At 37.6% G+C, this 20,468-nt stretch overlaps 5 non-coding genes across 5 annotated transcripts; all 5 read right to left on the reverse strand.

The window, feature by feature from the left end:
- Positions 1-3,578: 3,578 nt before the first annotated feature.
- On the reverse strand, positions 3,579-3,651 carry TRNAF-GAA (transfer RNA phenylalanine (anticodon GAA)). The gene has a single exon. It is a non-coding gene; the product is annotated as a tRNA-Phe (tRNA).
- A 1,096-nt stretch (positions 3,652-4,747) lies between these two features.
- On the reverse strand, positions 4,748-4,820 carry TRNAF-GAA (transfer RNA phenylalanine (anticodon GAA)). The gene has a single exon. It is a non-coding gene; the product is annotated as a tRNA-Phe (tRNA).
- Positions 4,821-10,579: 5,759 nt separating this feature from the next.
- On the reverse strand, positions 10,580-10,652 carry TRNAF-GAA (transfer RNA phenylalanine (anticodon GAA)). Its single transcript has one exon. It is a non-coding gene; the product is annotated as a tRNA-Phe (tRNA).
- A 2,845-nt stretch (positions 10,653-13,497) lies between these two features.
- TRNAF-GAA (transfer RNA phenylalanine (anticodon GAA)) lies at positions 13,498-13,570 on the reverse strand. Its single transcript has one exon. It is a non-coding gene; the product is annotated as a tRNA-Phe (tRNA).
- Positions 13,571-16,415: 2,845 nt separating this feature from the next.
- On the reverse strand, positions 16,416-16,488 carry TRNAF-GAA (transfer RNA phenylalanine (anticodon GAA)). Its single transcript has one exon. It is a non-coding gene; the product is annotated as a tRNA-Phe (tRNA).
- Positions 16,489-20,468: the final 3,980 nt, after the last annotated feature.

Genomic DNA, 20,468 nt, shown 5'->3' on the forward strand with positions numbered 1-20,468 from the left:
GATCATTATAAACAAAGTCAATATGAGTTGACTCAAAATAGTCTTTGTGGCATGCAAAGCAGAAGTTCAAAATGTGCCGAAACACGGGATCGAACCAGGGACCTTTGGATCTTCAGTCTAACGCTCTCCCAACTGAGCTATTTCGGCCTGCCAGCAGCTATAGTATTCAGCCTCTTTTTTTGAACAATCCCAGAACAGAGATGCAGAACCTGGATTTTCAATCTGAGGTTAGAGCTGTGTTTTAATGTGTCCTGCATTGTTCAGCAGCTAACTGGTGAAATGGGTGAGTAGCGTTTTTGGGATAAATGTTAGGTCGTTTTTCTTTTAAAACTCTCAGTGGACCAGCACTGTATTACACAGACGTATGTCGCCTGAGTAGGTAAGCTATGTCATCTCAATACTGACAACTTTGTTCAAGGAGAAGTGAAAGCTGATGCAGACAAGAGTTTACTTTGAAAAAAGTATAAAATGGGATAAATTCGTCATCAAAGCTGATGGCAAGAGAGGTGGAAGCAAGTTTAGAAGGAGGACAGAAAGACAACTTTTTGTTGAAGTTATCATGTTGTTGATCAGTTGATAAAATATTTTGAGAAATAAAGAAAAAAACTAGAGCTGATTTCAAGAAATATTTTGCAAGAATGTAGGATCCCCTCGCACTGTGCTGAAAGTCAGGATTGAATCAGGTACCTTAAGCTCTTCAGTCTAACGATCTCCCAACTGAGATATTTCAGCCAACAAGTCCCTGTGGCCTCCTGATGTATTATTAATAATTGTAGACGATACATACAGAACCTGGTCATTCTATTTTCGTTTATAGTTATGTGTTAAAGTGTCCAGTATCATTCAGCAGGTAACTTGGTCTGATGAGTGAATATCCTTTTTAGGGGACAAGGTAGGTAGAATTTTTTTTTCTAAACTCTGAATTGACTTATACTCTGAAACACAGACCTATATGGCCAGGGTGTACAAGCTATGTCATCTGACTACTGACAGTTTTGTATAAGGGGAATTGGAGGCTGATGCAGGCAAAGCTTTACTTTAAAATAAAGCAAGAAGTTGCAAATAAATGAGGCATAGTTGAATACAAGAGAGGTGGAAGCAAGTTTGAAAGGAAGACAGAAAGTAAATAATATGTTGAATTGATTGTGTTGTTGATCAGATTGATAAAAGGTTTTGATAAAGAAGAGCGTTGATTTAACTCCAAACAGCTTTTGTGACATGAAAAGCAGAAGTTGAAATTGTGCCGAAACACGGGATTGAACCAGGGACCTTTAGATCTTCAGTCTAACGCTCTCCCAACTGAGCTATTTCGGCCTGCTGGTAGTTTGGGTCTTCATCCTTTCTTTTAAACTTCCCAAGAAAATAGATGCTCAACCTCATGCTAGAGCTATGTTTTAAGATGTCCTGTATCATTCATCAGTTAACGGGTGCAATAGGTAAATAGCATTTTTCGGATCCAGGTTAGGTAGCTTTTGTTTTTTACTCTGAATGGACTAGCACCATATTACACAGAGGTATTTGGCCTGAGTAGGTAAGCTATGTCATCTGAATACTGAAATCTGTGTTCAAGGAGAAGTGGAAGCTGATGCAGACAAGAGTTTACTTTACAAAAAAGCATGAAATAGGAAACATTTGTAGTCGAAGCTGAATGCAAGAGAGGTGGAAGCAAATTTAGAAGGAGGACAGAAAGACAATTCTATGTTGAATTGATCATGTTGTCGGTCAGTTGATCAAATATTTTGATAAATAAAGAAAGAAAAACTTGAGCTGATACCAAGAAATATTTTGTGAGAAGCAAGAAACCTCTCAGACTTTTCCGAAACCCAGCATTGAACAAGGGACTTTTAGATTTTCAATCTAACACTCTCCCAACTGAGCTATTTCATCCAGCTGGCCATTTTGGCTTTCTGTTGTATTTTTGATAATTGTTAAAGATAAATGCAGACCCTGGTCATTCTATCTGCATGTGCAGTTATGTGTTAAATTGTCCAATATTATTCAGCAGCTAAATTGGTCTGATGGGTGAATTTCCTTTTTAGGAGCCAAGTTAGTTAGAAGATGTTTGTAAACTATGAATGGACTTATACTCAGACACACAGACCTATATGGCGAGGGTAGGCAAACTAGGTCATCTGACTACTAACAGTTTTGTATAAGGGGAACTCGAGGCTGATGCAGGCAAAGCTTTACTTTCAATTAAAGGAAGAATTGGCAAATAAAGCAGGTAAAGTTGAATACAAGAGAGGTGGAAGCAAGTTTGACAGAAAGACAGAATGTAAAAAATATGTTGAAATGGTTGTCTTATCGATCAGCTTGATAAAAGGTTTTGATCATTATAAACAACGTCAATATGAGTTGACTCCAAATAGCATTTGTGGCATGCAAAGCAGAAGTTCAAAATGTGCCTAAACCCGGGATTGAACCAGGGACCTTTAGATCTTCAGTCTACTGCTCTCCCAACTGAGCTATTTCATCCAGCTGGCAATTTTGGCTTTCTGTTGTATTTTTTATAATTGTTAAAGATAAATGCAGAACCTGGTCACTCTATCTGCATGTGCAGTTATGTGTTAAATTGTCCAGTATTATTCAGTAGCTAAATTGGTCTGATGGGTGAATTTCCTTTTTAGGAGCCAAGTTAGTTAGAAGATGTTTGTAAACTATGAATGGACTTATACTCAGACACACAGACCTATATGGCGAGGGTAGGCAAACTAGGTCATCTGACTACTAACAGTTTTGTATAAGGGGAACTCGAGGCTGATGCAGGCAAAGCTTTACTTTCAATTAAAGGAAGAATTGGCAAATAAAGCAGGTAAAGTTGAATACAAGAGAGGTGGAAGCAAGTTTGACAGAAAGACAGAATGTAAAAAATATGTTGAAATGGTTGTCTTATCGATCAGCTTGATAAAAGGTTTTGATCATTATAAACAACGTCAATATGAGTTGACTCCAAATAGCATTTGTGGCATGCAAAGCAGAAGTTCAAAATGTGCCTAAACCCGGGATTGAACCAGGGACCTTTAGATCTTCAGTCTACTGCTCTCCCAACTGAGCTATTTCATCCAGCTGGCAATTTTGGCTTTCTGTTGTATTTTTTATAATTGTTAAAGATAAATGCAGAACCTGGTCACTCTATCTGCATGTGGAGTTATGTGTTAAATTGTCCAGTATTATTCAGTAGCTAAATTGGTCTGATGGGTGAATTTCCTTTTTAGGAGCCAAGTTAGTTAGATGATGTTTGTAAACTATGAATGGACTTATACTCAGAAACACAGACCTATATGGCGAGGGTCGGCAAGCTAGGTCATCTGACTACTAACAGTTTTGAGTAAGGGGAACTGGAGGCTGATGCAGGCAAAGCTTTACTTTCAATTAAAGGAAGAATTGGGAAATAAAGGAGGCAAAGTTGAATACAAGAGAGGTGGAAGCAAGTTTGAAAGAAAGACAGAAAGTAAATAATATGTTGAATTAATTGTATTGTCGATTATCTTGATAAAAGGTTTTGATCATTATAAACAAAGTCAATATGAGTTGACTCAAAATAGTCTTTGTGGCATGCAAAGCAGAAGTTCAAAATGTGCCGAAACCCGGGATCGAACCAGGGACCTTTAGATCTTCAGTCTAACACTCTCCCAACTGAGCTATTTCGGCCTGCCAGCAGCTATAGTATTCAGCCTCTTTTTTTGAACAATCCCAGAACAGAGATGCAGAACCTGGATTTTCAATCTGAGGTTAGAGCTGTGTTTTAATGTGTCCTGCATTGTTCAGCAGCTAACTGGTGAAATGGGTGAGTAGCGTTTTTGGGATAAATGTTAGGTTGTTTTTCTTTTAAAACTCTGAGTGGACCAGCACTGTATTACACAGACGTATGTCGCCTGAGTAGGTAAGCTATGTCATCTCAATACTGACAACTTTGTTCAAGGAGAAGTGAAAGCTGATGCAGACAAGAGTTTACTTTGAAAAAAGTATAAAATGGGATAAATTCGTCATCAAAGTTGATGGCAAGAGAGGTGGAAGCAAGTTTAAAAGGAGGACAGAAAGACAACTTTTTGTTGAAGTTATCATGTTGTTGATCAGTTGATAAAATATTTTGAGAAATAAAGAAAAAAAAACTAGAGCTGATTTCAAGAAATATTTTGCAAGAATGTAGGATCCCCTCGCACTGTGCTGAAAGTCAGGATTGAATCAGGTACCTTAAGCTCTTCAGTCTAACGATCTCCCAACTGAGATATTTCAGCCAACAAGTCCCTGTGGCCTCCTGATGTATTATTAATAATTGTAGACGATACATACAGAACCTGGTCATTCTATTTTCGTTTATAGTTATGTGTTAAAGTGTCCAGTATCATTCAGCAGGTAACTTGGTCTGATGAGTGAATATCCTTTTTAGGGGACAAGGTAGGTAGAATTTTTTTTTCTAAACTCTGAATTGACTTATACTCTGAAACACAGACCTATATGGCCAGGGTGTACAAGCTATGTCATCTGACTACTGACAGTTTTGTATAAGGGGAATTGGAGGCTGATGCAGGCAAAGCTTTACTTTAAAATAAAGCAAGAAGTTGCAAATAAATGAGGCATAGTTGAATACAAGAGAGGTGGAAGCAAGTTTGAAAGGAAGACAGAAAGTAAATAATATGTTGAATTGATTGTGTTGTTGATCAGATTGATAAAAGGTTTTGATAAAGAAGAGCGTTGATTTAACTCCAAACAGCTTTTGTGACATGAAAAGCAGAAGTTGAAATTGTGCCGAAACCCGGGATTGAACCAGGGACCTTTAGATCTTCAGTCTAACGCTCTCCCAACTGAGCTATTTCGGCCTGCTGGTAGTTTGGGTCTTCATCCTTTCTTTTAAACTTCCCAAGAAAATAGATGCTCAACCTCATGCTAGAGCTATGTTTTAAGATGTCCTGTATCATTCATCAGTTAACGGGTGCAATAGGTAAATAGCATTTTTCGGATCCAGGTTAGGTAGCTTTTGTTTTTTACTCTGAATGGACTAGCACCATATTACACAGAGGTATTTGGCCTGAGTAGGTAAGCTATGTCATCTGAATACTGAAATCTGTGTTCAAGGAGAAGTGGAAGCTGATGCAGACAAGAGTTTACTTTACAAAAAAGCATGAAATAGGAAACATTTGTAGTCGAAGCTGAATGCAAGAGAGGTGGAAGCAAATTTAGAAGGAGGACAGAAAGACAATTCTATGTTGAATTGATCATGTTGTCGATCAGTTGATCAAATATTTTGATAAATAAAGAAAGAAAAACTTGAGCTGATACCAAGAAATATTTTGTGAGAAGCAAGAAACCTCTCAGACTTTTCCGAAACCCAGCATTGAACAAGGGACTTTTAGATTTTCAATCTAACACTCTCCCAACTGAGCTATTTCATCCAGCTGGCCATTTTGGCTTTCTGTTGTATTTTTGATAATTGTTAAAGATAAATGCAGACCCTGGTCATTCTATCTGCATGTGCAGTTATGTGTTAAATTGTCCAATGTTATTCAGCAGCTAAATTGGTCTGATGGGTGAATTTCCTTTTTAGGAGCCAAGTTAGTTAGAAGATGTTTGTAAACTATGAATGGACTTATACTCAGACACACAGACCTATGTGGCGAGGGTAGGCAAACTAGGTCATCTGACTACTAACAGTTTTGTATAAGGGGAACTCGAGGCTGATGCAGGCAAAGCTTTACTTTCAATTAAAGGAAGAATTGGCAAATAAAGCAGGTAAAGTTGAATACAAGAGAGGTGGAAGCAAGTTTGACAGAAAGACAGAATGTAAAAAATATGTTGAAATGGTTGTCTTTTCGATCAGCTTGATAAAAGGTTTTGATCATTATAAACAACGTCAATATGAGTTGACTCCAAATAGCATTTGTGGCATGCAAAGCAGAAGTTCAAAATGTGCCTAAACCCGGGATTGAACCAGGGACCTTTAGATCTTCAGTCTACTGCTCTCCCAACTGAGCTATTTCATCCAGCTGGCAATTTTGGCTTTCTGTTGTATTTTTTATAATTGTTAAAGATAAATGCAGAACCTGGTCACTCTATCTGCATGTGCAGTTATGTGTTAAATTGTCCAGTATTATTCAGTAGCTAAATTGGTCTGATGGGTGAATTTCCTTTTTAGGAGCCAAGTTAGTTAGATGATGTTTGTAAACTATGAATGGACTTATACTCAGAAACACAGACCTATATGGCGAGGGTCGGCAAGCTAGGTCATCTGACTACTAACAGTTTTGTATAAGGGGAACTGGAGGCTGATGCAGGCAAAGCTTTACTTTCAATTAAAGGAAGAATTGGGAAATAAAGGAGGCAAAGTTGAATACAAGAGAGGTGGAAGCAAGTTTGAAAGAAAGACAGAAAGTAAATAATATGTTGAATTAATTGTATTGTCGATTATCTTGATAAAAGGTTTTGATCATTATAAACAAAGTCAATATGAGTTGACTCAAAATAGTCTTTGTGGCATGCAAAGCAGAAGTTCAAAATGTGCCGAAACACGGGATCGAACCAGGGACCTTTGGATCTTCAGTCTAACGCTCTCCCAACTGAGCTATTTCGGCCTGCCAGCAGCTATAGTATTCAGCCTCTTTTTTTGAACAATCCCAGAACAGAGATGCAGAACCTGGATTTTCAATCTGAGGTTAGAACTGTGTTTTAATGTGTCCTGCATTGTTCAGCAGCTAACTGGTGAAATGGGTGAGTAGCGTTTTTGGGATAAATGTTAGGTCGTTTTTCTTTTAAAACTCTCAGTGGACCAGCACTGTATTACACAGACGTATGTCGCCTGAGTAGGTAAGCTATGTCATCTCAATACTGACAACTTTGTTCAAGGAGAAGTGAAAGCTGATGCAGACAAGAGTTTACTTTGAAAAAAGTATAAAATGGGATAAATTTGTCATCAAAGCTGATGGCAAGAGAGGTGGAAGCAAGTTTAGAAGGAGGACAGAAAGACAACTTTTTGTTGAAGTTATCATGTTGTTGATCAGTTGATAAAATATTTTGAGAAATAAAGAAAAAAACTAGAGCTGATTTCAAGAAATATTTTGCAAGAATGTAGGATCCCCTCGCACTGTGCTGAAAGTCAGGATTGAATCAGGTACCTTAAGCTCTTCAGTCTAACGATCTCCCAACTGAGATATTTCAGCCAACAAGTCCCTGTGGCCTCCTGATGTATTATTAATAATTGTAGACGATACATACAGAACCTGGTCATTCTATTTTCGTTTATAGTTATGTGTTAAAGTGTCCAGTATCATTCAGCAGGTAACTTGGTCTGATGAGTGAATATCCTTTTTAGGGGACAATGTAGGTAGAATTTTTTTTTCTAAACTCTGAATTGACTTATACTCTGAAACACAGACCTATATGGCCAGGGTGTACAAGCTATGTCATCTGACTACTGACAGTTTTGTATAAGGGGAATTGGAGGCTGATGCAGGCAAAGCTTTACTTTAAAATAAAGCAAGAAGTTTCAAATAAATGAGGCATAGTTGAATACAAGAGAGGTGGAAGCAAGTTTGAAAAGAAGACAGAAAGTAAATAATATGTTGAATTGATTGTGTTGTTGATCAGATTGATAAAAGGTTTTGATAAAGAAGAGCGTTGATTTAACTCCAAACAGCTTTTGTGACTGAAAAGCAGAAGTTGAAATTGTGCCGAAACCCGGGATTGAACCAGGGACCTTTAGATCTTCCGTCTAACACTCTCCCAACTGAGCTATTTCGGCCTGCTGTTAGTTTGGGTCTTCATCCTTTCTTTTAAACTTCCCAAGAAAATAGATGCTCAACCTCATGCTAGAGCTATGTTTTAAGATGTCCTGTATCATTCATCAGTTAACGGGTGCAATAGGTAAATAGCATTTTTCGGATCCAGGTTAGGTAGCTTTTTTTTTTACTCTGAATGGACTAGCACCATATTACACAGAGGTATTTGGCCTGAGTAGGTAAGCTATGTCATCTGAATACTGAAATCTGTGTTCAAGGAGAAGTGGAAGCTGATGCAGACAAGAGTTTACTTTACAAAAAAGCATGAAATAGGAAACATTTGTAGTCGAAGCTGAATGCAAGAGAGGTGGAAGCAAATTTAGAAGGAGGACAGAAAGACAATTCTATGTTGAATTGATCATGTTGTCGATCAGTTGATCAAATATTTTGATAAATAAAGAAAGAAAAACTTGAGCTGATACCAAGAAATATTTTGTGAGAAGCAAGAAACCTCTCAGACTTTTCCGAAACCCAGCATTGAACAAGGGACTTTTAGATTTTCAATCTAACACTCTCCCAACTGAGCTATTTCATCCAGCTGGCCATTTTGGCTTTCTGTTGTATTTTTGATAATTGTTAAAGATAAATGCAGACCCTGGTCATTCTATCTGCATGTGCAGTTATGTGTTAAATTGTCCAATGTTATTCAGCAGCTAAATTGGTCTGATGGGTGAATTTCCTTTTTAGGAGCCAAGTTAGTTAGAAGATGTTTGTAAACTATGAATGGACTTATACTCAGACACACAGACCTATGTGGCGAGGGTAGGCAAACTAGGTCATCTGACTACTAACAGTTTTGTATAAGGGGAACTCGAGGCTGATGCAGGCAAAGCTTTACTTTCAATTAAAGGAAGAATTGGCAAATAAAGCAGGTAAAGTTGAATACAAGAGAGGTGGAAGCAAGTTTGACAGAAAGACAGAATGTAAAAAATATGTTGAAATGGTTGTCTTTTCGATCAGCTTGATAAAAGGTTTTGATCATTATAAACAACGTCAATATGAGTTGACTCCAAATAGCATTTGTGGCATGCAAAGCAGAAGTTCAAAATGTGCCTAAACCCGGGATTGAACCAGGGACCTTTAGATCTTCAGTCTACTGCTCTCCCAACTGAGCTATTTCATCCAGTGTGGCAATTTTGGCTTTCTGTTGTATTTTTTATAATTGTTAAAGATAAATGCAGAACCTGGTCACTCTATCTGCATGTGCAGTTATGTGTTAAATTGTCCAGTATTATTCAGTAGCTAAATTGGTCTGATGGGTGAATTTCCTTTTTAGGAGCCAAGTTAGTTAGATGATGTTTGTAAACTATGAATGGACTTATACTCAGAAACACAGACCTATATGGCGAGGGTCGGCAAGCTAGGTCATCTGACTACTAACAGTTTTGTATAAGGGGAACTGGAGGCTGATGCAGGCAAAGCTTTACTTTCAATTAAAGGAAGAATTGGGAAATAAAGGAGGCAAAGTTGAATACAAGAGAGGTGGAAGCAAGTTTGAAAGAAAGACAGAAAGTAAATAATATGTTGAATTAATTGTATTGTCGATTATCTTGATAAAAGGTTTTGATCATTATAAACAAAGTCAATATGAGTTGACTCAAAATAGTCTTTGTGGCATGCAAAGCAGAAGTTCAAAATGTGCCGAAACCCGGGATCGAACCAGGGACCTTTAGATCTTCAGTCTAACACTCTCCCAACTGAGCTATTTCAGCCTGCCAGCAGCTATAGTATTCAGCCTCTTTTTTTGAACAATCCCAGAACAGAGATGCAGAACCTGGATTTTCAATCTGAGGTTAGAACTGTGTTTTAATGTGTCCTGCATTGTTCAGCAGCTAACTGGTGAAATGGGTGAGTAGCGTTTTTGGGATAAATGTTAGGTCGTTTTTCTTTTAAAACTCTGAGTGGACCAGCACTGTATTACACAGACGTATGTCGCCTGAGTAGGTAAGCTATGTCATCTCAATACTGACAACTTTGTTCAAGGAGAAGTGAAAGCTGATGCAGACAAGTGTTTACTTTGAAAAAAGTATAAAATGGGATAAATTCGTCATCAAAGTTGATGGCAAGAGAGGTGGAAGCAAGTTTAGAAGGAGGACAGAAAGACACCTTTTTGTTGAAGTTATCATGTTGTTGATCAGTTGATAAAATATTTTGAGAAATAAAGAAAAAAAAATAGAGCTGATTTCAAGAAATATTTTGCAAGAATGTAGGATCCCCTCGCACTGTGCTGAAAGTCAGGATTGAATCAGGTACCTTAAGCTCTTCAGTCTAACGATCTCCCAACTGAGATATTTCAGCCAACAAGTCCCTGTGGCCTCCTGATGTATTATTAATAATTGTAGACGATACATACAGAACCTGGTCATTCTATTTTCGTTTATAGTTATGTGTTAAAGTGTCCAGTATCATTCAGCAGGTAACTTGGTCTGATGAGTGAATATCCTTTTTAGGGGACAAGGTAGGTAGAATTTTTTTTTCTAAACTCTGAATTGACTTATACTCTGAAACACAGACCTATATGGCCAGGGTGTACAAGCTATGTCATCTGACTACTGACAGTTTTGTATAAGGGGAATTGGAGGCTGATGCAGGCAAAGCTTTACTTTAAAATAAAGCAAGAAGTTGCAAATAAATGAGGCATAGTTGAATACAAGAGAGGTGGAAGCAAGTTTGAAAGGAAGACAGAAAGTAAATAATATGTTGAATTGATTGTGTTGTTGATCAGATTGATAAAAGGTTTTGATAAAGAAGAGCGTTGATTTAACTCCAAACAGCTTTTGTGACATGAAAAGCAGAAGTTGAAATTGTGCCGAAACCCGGGATTGAACCAGGGACCTTTAGATCTTCAGTCTAACGCTCTCCCAACTGAGCTATTTCGGCCTGCTGGTAGTTTGGGTCTTCATCCTTTCTTTTAAACTTCCCAAGAAAATAGATGCTCAACCTCATGCTAGAGCTATGTTTTAAGATGTCCTGTATCATTCATCAGTTAACGGGTGCAATAGGTAAATAGCATTTTTCGGATCCAGGTTAGGTAGCTTTTGTTTTTTACTCTGAATGGACTAGCACCATATTACACAGAGGTATTTGGCCTGAGTAGGTAAGCTATGTCATCTGAATACTGAAATCTGTGTTCAAGGAGAAGTGGAAGCTGATGCAGACAAGAGTTTACTTTACAAAAAAGCATGAAATAGGAAACATTTGTAGTCGAAGCTGAATGCAAGAGAGGTGGAAGCAAATTTAGAAGGAGGACAGAAAGACAATTCTATGTTGAATTGATCATGTTGTCGATCAGTTGATCAAATATTTTGATAAATAAAGAAAGAAAAACTTGAGCTGATACCAAGAAATATTTTGTGAGAAGCAAGAAACCTCTCAGACTTTTCCGAAACCCAGCATTGAACAAGGGACTTTTAGATTTTCAATCTAACACTCTCCCAACTGAGCTTTTTCATCCAGCTGGCCATTTTGGCTTTCTGTTGTATTTTTGATAATTGTTAAAGATAAATGCAGACCCTGGTCATTCTATCTGCATGTGCAGTTATGTGTTAAATTGTCCAATGTTATTCAGCAGCTAAATTGGTCTGATGGGTGAATTTCCTTTTTAGGAGCCAAGTTAGTTAGAAGATGTTTGTAAACTATGAATGGACTTATACTCAGACACACAGACCTATGTGGCGAGGGTAGGCAAACTAGGTCATCTGACTACTAACAGTTTTGTATAAGGGGAACTCGAGGCTGTTGCAGGCAAAGCTTTACTTTCAATTAAAGGAAGAATTGGCAAATAAAGCAGGTAAAGTTGAATACAAGAGAGGTGGAAGCAAGTTTGACAGAAAGACAGAATGTAAAAAATATGTTGAAATGGTTGTCTTTTCGATCAGCTTGATAAAAGGTTTTGATCATTATAAACAACGTCAATATGAGTTGACTCCAAATAGCATTTGTGGCATGCAAAGCAGAAGTTCAAAATGTGCCTAAACCCGGGATTGAACCAGGGACCTTTAGATCTTCAGTCTACTGCTCTCCCAACTGAGCTATTTCATCCAGTGTGGCAATTTTGGCTTTCTGTTGTATTTTTTATAATTGTTAAAGATAAATGCAGAACCTGGTCACTCTATCTGCATGTGCAGTTATGTGTTAAATTGTCCAGTATTATTCAGTAGCTAAATTGGTCTGATGGGTGAATTTCCTTTTTAGGAGCCAAGTTAGTTAGATGATGTTTGTAAACTATGAATGGACTTATACTCAGAAACACAGACCTATATGGCGAGGGTCGGCAAGCTAGGTCATCTGACTACTAACAGTTTTGTATAAGGGGAACTGGAGGCTGATGCAGGCAAAGCTTTACTTTCAATTAAAGGAAGAATTGGGAAATAAAGGAGGCAAAGTTGAATACAAGAGAGGTGGAAGCAAGTTTGAAAGAAAGACAGAAAGTAAATAATATGTTGAATTAATTGTATTGTCGATTATCTTGATAAAAGGTTTTGATCATTATAAACAAAGTCAATATGAGTTGACTCAAAATAGTCTTTGTGGCATGCAAAGCAGAAGTTCAAAATGTGCCGAAACCCGGGATCGAACCAGGGACCTTTAGATCTTCAGTCTAACACTCTCCCAACTGAGCTATTTCAGCCTGCCAGCAGCTATAGAATTCAGCCTCTTTTTTTGAACAATCCCAGAACAGAGATGCAGAACCTGGATTTTCAATCTGAGGTTAGAACTGTGTTTTAATGTGTCCTGCATTGTTCAGCAGCTAACTGGTGAAATGGGTGAGTAGCGTTTTTGGGATAAATGTTAGGTCGTTTTTCTTTTAAAACTCTGAGTGGACCAGCACTGTATTACACAGACGTATGTCGCCTGAGTAGGTAAGCTATGTCATCTCAATACTGACAACTTTGTTCAAGGAGAAGTGAAAGCTGATGCAGACAAGTGTTTACTTTGAAAAAAGTATAAAATGGGATAAATTCGTCATCAAAGTTGATGGCAAGAGAGGTGGAAGCAAGTTTAGAAGGAGGACAGAAAGACAACTTTTTGTTGAAGTTATCATGTTGTTGATCAGTTGATAAAATATTTTGAGAAATAAAGAAAAAAAAAATAGAGCTGATTTCAAGAAATATTTTGCAAGAATGTAGGATCCCCTCGCACTGTGCTGAAAGTCAGGATTGAATCAGGTACCTTAAGCTCTTCAGTCTAACGATCTCCCAACTGAGATATTTCAGCCAACAAGTCCCTGTGGCCTCCTGATGTATTATTAATAATTGTAGACGATACATACAGAACCTGGTCATTCTATTTTCGTTTATAGTTATGTGTTAAAGTGTCCAGTATCATTCAGCAGGTAACTTGGTTTGATGAGTGAATATCCTTTTTAGGGGACAAGGTAGGTAGAATTTTTTTTTCTAAACTCTGAATTGACTTATACTCTGAAACACAGACCTATATGGCCAGGGTGTACAAGCTATGTCATCTGACTACTGACAGTTTTGTATAAGGGGAATTGGAGGCTGATGCAGGCAAAGCTTTACTTTAAAATAAAGCAAGAAGTTTCAAATAAATGAGGCATAGTTGAATACAAGAGAGGTGGAAGCAAGTTTGAAAAGAAGACAGAAAGTAAATAATATGTTGAATTGATTGTGTTGTTGATCAGATTGATAAAAGGTTTTGATAAAGAAGAGCGTTGATTTAACTCCAAACAGCTTTTGTGACTGAAAAGCAGAAGTTGAAATTGTGCCGAAACCCGGGATTGAACCAGGGACCTTTAGATCTTCAGTCTAACACTCTCCCAACTGAGCTATTTCGGCCTGCTGTTAGTTTGGGTCTTCATCCTTTCTTTTAAACTTCCCAAGAAAATAGATGCTCAACCTCATGCTAGAGCTATGTTTTAAGATGTCCTGTATCATTCATCAGTTAACGGGTGCAATAGGTAAATAGCATTTTTCGGATCCAGGTTAGGTAGCTTTTTTTTTTACTCTGAATGGACTAGCACCATATTACACAGAGGTATTTGGCCTGAGTAGGTAAGCTATGTCATCTGAATACTGAAATCTGTGTTCAAGGAGAAGTGGAAGCTGATGCAGACAAGAGTTTACTTTACAAAAAAGCATGAAATAGGAAACATTTGTAGTCGAAGCTGAATGCAAGAGAGGTGGAAGCAAATTTAGAAGGAGGACAGAAAGACAATTCTATGTTGAATTGATCATGTTGTCGATCAGTTGATCAAATATTTTGATAAATAAAGAAAGAAAAACTTGAGCTGATACCAAGAAATATTTTGTGAGAAGCAAGAAACCTCTCAGACTTTTCCGAAACCCAGCATTGAACAAGGGACTTTTAGATTTTCAATCTAACACTCTCCCAACTGAGCTATTTCATCCAGCTGGCCATTTTGGCTTTCTGTTGTATTTTTGATAATTGTTAAAGATAAATGCAGACCCTGGTCATTCTATCTGCATGTGCAGTTATGTGTTAAATTGTCCAATGTTATTCAGCAGCTAAATTGGTCTGATGGGTGAATTTCCTTTTTAGGAGCCAAGTTAGTTAGAAGATGTTTGTAAACTATGAATGGACTTATACTCAGACACACAGACCTATGTGGCGAGGGTAGGCAAACTAGGTCATCTGACTACTAACAGTTTTGTATAAGGGGAACTCGAGGCTGATGCAGGCAAAGCTTTACTTTCAATTAAAGGAAGAATTGGCAAATAAAGCAGGTAAAGTTGAATACAAGAGAGGTGGAAGCAAGTTTGACAGAAAGACAGAATGTAAAAAATATGTTGAAATGGTTGTCTTTTCGATCAGCTTGATAAAAGGTTTTGATCATTATAAACAACGTCAATATGAGTTGACTCCAAATAGCATTTGTGGCATGCAAAGCAGAAGTTCAAAATGTGCCTAAACCCGGGATTGAACCAGGGACCTTTAGATCTTCAGTCTACTGCTCTCCCAACTGAGCTATTTCATCCAGTGTGGCAATTTTGGCTTTCTGTTGTATTTTTTATAATTGTTAAAGATAAATGCAGAACCTGGTCACTCTATCTGCATGTGCAGTTATGTGTTAAATTGTCCAGTATTATTCAGTAGCTAAATTGGTCTGATGGGTGAATTTCCTTTTTAGGAGCCAAGTTAGTTAGATGATGTTTGTAAACTATGAATGGACTTATACTCAGAAACACAGACCTATATGGCGAGGGTCGGCAAGCTAGGTCATCTGACTACTAACAGTTTTGTATAAGGGGAACTGGAGGCTGATGCAGGCAAAGCTTTACTTTCAATTAAAGGAAGAATTGGGAAATAAAGGAGGCAAAGTTGAATACAAGAGAGGTGGAAGCAAGTTTGAAAGAAAGACAGAAAGTAAATAATATGTTGAATTAATTGTATTGTCGATTATCTTGATAAAAGGTTTTGATCATTATAAACAAAGTCAATATGAGTTGACTCAAAATAGTCTTTGTGGCATGCAAAGCAGAAGTTCAAAATGTGCCGAAACCCGGGATCGAACAAGGGACCTTTAGATCTTCAGTCTAACACTCTCCCAACTGAGCTATTTCGGCCTGCCAGCAGCTATAGTATTCAGCCTCTTTTTTTGAACAATCCCAGAACAGAGATGCAGAACCTGGATTTTCAATCTGAGGTTAGAACTGTGTTTTAATGTGTCCTGCATTGTTCAGCAGCTAACTGGTGAAATGGGTGAGTAGCGTTTTTGGGATAAATGTTAGGTCGTTTTTCTTTTAAAACTCTGAGTGGACCAGCACTGTATTACACAGACGTATGTCGCCTGAGTAGGTAAGCTATGTCATCTCAATACTGACAACTTTGTTCAAGGAGAAGTGAAAGCTGATGCAGACAAGTGTTTACTTTGAAAAAAGTATAAAATGGGATAAATTCGTCATCAAAGTTGATGGCAAGAGAGGTGGAAGCAAGTTTAGAAGGAGGACAGAAAGACAACTTTTTGTTGAAGTTATCATGTTGTTGATCAGTTGATAAAATATTTTGAGAAATAAAGAAAAAAAAAATAGAGCTGATTTCAAGAAATATTTTGCAAGAATGTAGGATCCCCTCGCACTGTGCTGAAAGTCAGGATTGAATCAGGTACCTTAAGCTCTTCAGTCTAACGATCTCCCAACTGAGATATTTCAGCCAACAAGTCCCTGTGGCCTCCTGATGTATTATTAATAATTGTAGACGATACATACAGAACCTGGTCATTCTATTTTCGTTTATAGTTATGTGTTAAAGTGTCCAGTATCATTCAGCAGGTAACTTGGTCTGATGAGTGAATATCCTTTTTAGGGGACAAGGTAGGTAGAATTTTTTTTTCTAAACTCTGAATTGACTTATACTCTGAAACACAGACCTATATGGCCAGGGTGTACAAGCTATGTCATCTGACTACTGACAGTTTTGTATAAGGGGAATTGGAGGCTGATGCAGGCAAAGCTTTACTTTAAAATAAAGCAAGAAGTTGCAAATAAATGCGGCATAGTTGAATACAAGAGAGGTGGAAGCAAGTTTGAAAGGAAGACAGAAAGTAAATAATATGTTGAATTGATTGTGTTGTTGATCAGATTGATAAAAGGTTTTGATAAAGAAGAGCGTTGATTTAACTCCAAACAGCTTTTGTGACATGAAAAGCAGAAGTTGAAATTGTGCCGAAACCCGGGATTGAACCAGGGACCTTTAGATCTTCAGTCTAACGCTCTCCCAACTGAGCTATTTCGGCCTGCTGGTAGTTTGGGTCTTCATCCTTTCTTTTAAACTTCCCAAGAAAATAGATGCTCAACCTCATGCTAGAGCTATGTTTTAAGATGTCCTGTATCATTCATCAGTTAACGGGTGCAATAGGTAAATAGCATTTTTCGGATCCAGGTTAGGTAGCTTTTGTTTTTTACTCTGAATGGACTAGCACCATATTACACAGAGGTATTTGGCCTGAGTAGGTAAGCTATGTCATCTGAATACTGAAATCTGTGTTCAAGGAGAAGTGGAAGCTGATGCAGACAAGAGTTTACTTTACAAAAAAGCATGAAATAGGAAACATTTGTAGTCGAAGCTGAATGCAAGAGAGGTGGAAGCAAATTTAGAAGGAGGACAGAAAGACAATTCTATGTTGAATTGATCATGTTGTCGATCAGTTGATCAAATATTTTGATAAATAAAGAAAGAAAAACTTGAGCTGATACCAAGAAATATTTTGTGAGAAGCAAGAAACCTCTCAGACTTTTCCGAAACCCAGCATTGAACAAGGGACTTTTAGATTTTCAATCTAACACTCTCCCAACTGAGCTATTTCATCCAGCTGGCCATTTTGGCTTTCTGTTGTATTTTTGATAATTGTTAAAGATAAATGCAGACCCTGGTCATTCTATCTGCATGTGCAGTTATGTGTTAAATTGTCCAATGTTATTCAGCAGCTAAATTGGTCTGATGGGTGAATTTCCTTTTTAGGAGCCAAGTTAGTTAGAAGATGTTTGTAAACTATGAATGGACTTATACTCAGACACACAGACCTATGTGGCGAGGGTAGGCAAACTAGGTCATCTGACTACTAACAGTTTTGTATAAGGGGAACTCGAGGCTGATGCAGGCAAAGCTTTACTTTCAATTAAAGGAAGAATTGGCAAATAAAGCAGGTAAAGTTGAATACAAGAGAGGTGGAAGCAAGTTTGACAGAAAGACAGAATGTAAAAAATATGTTGAAATGGTTGTCTTTTCGATCAGCTTGATAAAAGGTTTTGATCATTATAAACAACGTCAATATGAGTTGACTCCAAATAGCATTTGTGGCATGCAAAGCAGAAGTTCAAAATGTGCCTAAACCCGGGATTGAACCAGGGACCTTTAGATCTTCAGTCTACTGCTCTCCCAACTGAGCTATTTCATCCAGCTGGCAATTTTGGCTTTCTGTTGTATTTTTTATAATTGTTAAAGATAAATGCAGAACCTGGTCACTCTATCTGCATGTGCAGTTATGTGTTAAATTGTCCAGTATTATTCAGTAGCTAAATTGGTCTGATGGGTGAATTTCCTTTTTAGGAGCCAAGTTAGTTAGATGATGTTTGTAAACTATGAATGGACTTATACTCAGAAACACAGACCTATATGGCGAGGGTCGGCAAGCTAGGTCATCTGACTACTAACAGTTTTGTATAAGGGGAACTGGAGGCTGATGCAGGCAAAGCTTTACTTTCAATTAAAGGAAGAATTGGGAAATAAAGGAGGCAAAGTTGAATACAAGAGAGGTGGAAGCAAGTTTGAAAGAAAGACAGAAAGTAAATAATATGTTGAATTAATTGTATTGTCGATTATCTTGATAAAAGGTTTTGATCATTATAAACAAAGTCAATATGAGTTGACTCAAAATAGTCTTTGTGGCATGCAAAGCAGAAGTTCAAAATGTGCCGAAACACGGGATCGAACCAGGGACCTTTGGATCTTCAGTCTAACGCTCTCCCAACTGAGCTATTTCGGCCTGCCAGCAGCTATAGTATTCAGCCTCTTTTTTTGAACAATCCCAGAACAGAGATGCAGAACCTGGATTTTCAATCTGAGGTTAGAACTGTGTTTTAATGTGTCCTGCATTGTTCAGCAGCTAACTGGTGAAATGGGTGAGTAGCGTTTTTGGGATAAATGTTAGGTCGTTTTTCTTTTAAAACTCTCAGTGGACCAGCACTGTATTACACAGACGTATGTCGCCTGAGTAGGTAAGCTATGTCATCTCAATACTGACAACTTTGTTCAAGGAGAAGTGAAAGCTGATGCAGACAAGAGTTTACTTTGAAAAAAGTATAAAATGGGATAAATTTGTCATCAAAGCTGATGGCAAGAGAGGTGGAAGCAAGTTTAGAAGGAGGACAGAAAGACAACTTTTTGTTGAAGTTATCATGTTGTTGATCAGTTGATAAAATATTTTGAGAAATAAAGAAAAAAACTAGAGCTGATTTCAAGAAATATTTTGCAAGAATGTAGGATCCCCTCGCACTGTGCTGAAAGTCAGGATTGAATCAGGTACCTTAAGCTCTTCAGTCTAACGATCTCCCAACTGAGATATTTCAGCCAACAAGTCCCTGTGGCCTCCTGATGTATTATTAATAATTGTAGACGATACATACAGAACCTGGTCATTCTATTTTCGTTTATAGTTATGTGTTAAAGTGTCCAGTATCATTCAGCAGGTAACTTGGTCTGATGAGTGAATATCCTTTTTAGGGGACAATGTAGGTAGAATTTTTTTTTCTAAACTCTGAATTGACTTATACTCTGAAACACAGACCTATATGGCCAGGGTGTACAAGCTATGTCATCTGACTACTGACAGTTTTGTATAAGGGGAATTGGAGGCTGATGCAGGCAAAGCTTTACTTTAAAATAAAGCAAGAAGTTTCAAATAAATGAGGCATAGTTGAATACAAGAGAGGTGGAAGCAAGTTTGAAAAGAAGACAGAAAGTAAATAATATGTTGAATTGATTGTGTTGTTGATCAGATTGATAAAAGGTTTTGATAAAGAAGAGCGTTGATTTAACTCCAAACAGCTTTTGTGACTGAAAAGCAGAAGTTGAAATTGTGCCGAAACCCGGGATTGAACCAGGGACCTTTAGATCTTCCGTCTAACACTCTCCCAACTGAGCTATTTCGGCCTGCTGTTAGTTTGGGTCTTCATCCTTTCTTTTAAACTTCCCAAGAAAATAGATGCTCAACCTCATGCTAGAGCTATGTTTTAAGATGTCCTGTATCATTCATCAGTTAACGGGTGCAATAGGTAAATAGCATTTTTCGGATCCAGGTTAGGTAGCTTTTTTTTTTACTCTGAATGGACTAGCACCATATTACACAGAGGTATTTGGCCTGAGTAGGTAAGCTATGTCATCTGAATACTGAAATCTGTGTTCAAGGAGAAGTGGAAGCTGATGCAGACAAGAGTTTACTTTACAAAAAAGCATGAAATAGGAAACATTTGTAGTCGAAGCTGAATGCAAGAGAGGTGGAAGCAAATTTAGAAGGAGGACAGAAAGACAATTCTATGTTGAATTGATCATGTTGTCGATCAGTTGATCAAATATTTTGATAAATAAAGAAAGAAAAACTTGAGCTGATACCAAGAAATATTTTGTGAGAAGCAAGAAACCTCTCAGACTTTTCCGAAACCCAGCATTGAACAAGGGACTTTTAGATTTTCAATCTAACACTCTCCCAACTGAGCTATTTCATCCAGCTGGCCATTTTGGCTTTCTGTTGTATTTTTGATAATTGTTAAAGATAAATGCAGACCCTGGTCATTCTATCTGCATGTGCAGTTATGTGTTAAATTGTCCAATGTTATTCAGCAGCTAAATTGGTCTGATGGGTGAATTTCCTTTTTAGGAGCCAAGTTAGTTAGAAGATGTTTGTAAACTATGAATGGACTTATACTCAGACACACAGACCTATGTGGCGAGGGTAGGCAAACTAGGTCATCTGACTACTAACAGTTTTGTATAAGGGGAACTCGAGGCTGATGCAGGCAAAGCTTTACTTTCAATTAAAGGAAGAATTGGCAAATAAAGCAGGTAAAGTTGAATACAAGAGAGGTGGAAGCAAGTTTGACAGAAAGACAGAATGTAAAAAATATGTTGAAATGGTTGTCTTTTCGATCAGCTTGATAAAAGGTTTTGATCATTATAAACAACGTCAATATGAGTTGACTCCAAATAGCATTTGTGGCA

Source organism: Triturus cristatus, chromosome 8 (genome assembly GCF_964204655.1).
Source record: "Triturus cristatus chromosome 8, aTriCri1.1, whole genome shotgun sequence".
Classification (NCBI taxonomy): Eukaryota; Metazoa; Chordata; class Amphibia; order Caudata; family Salamandridae; genus Triturus; species Triturus cristatus.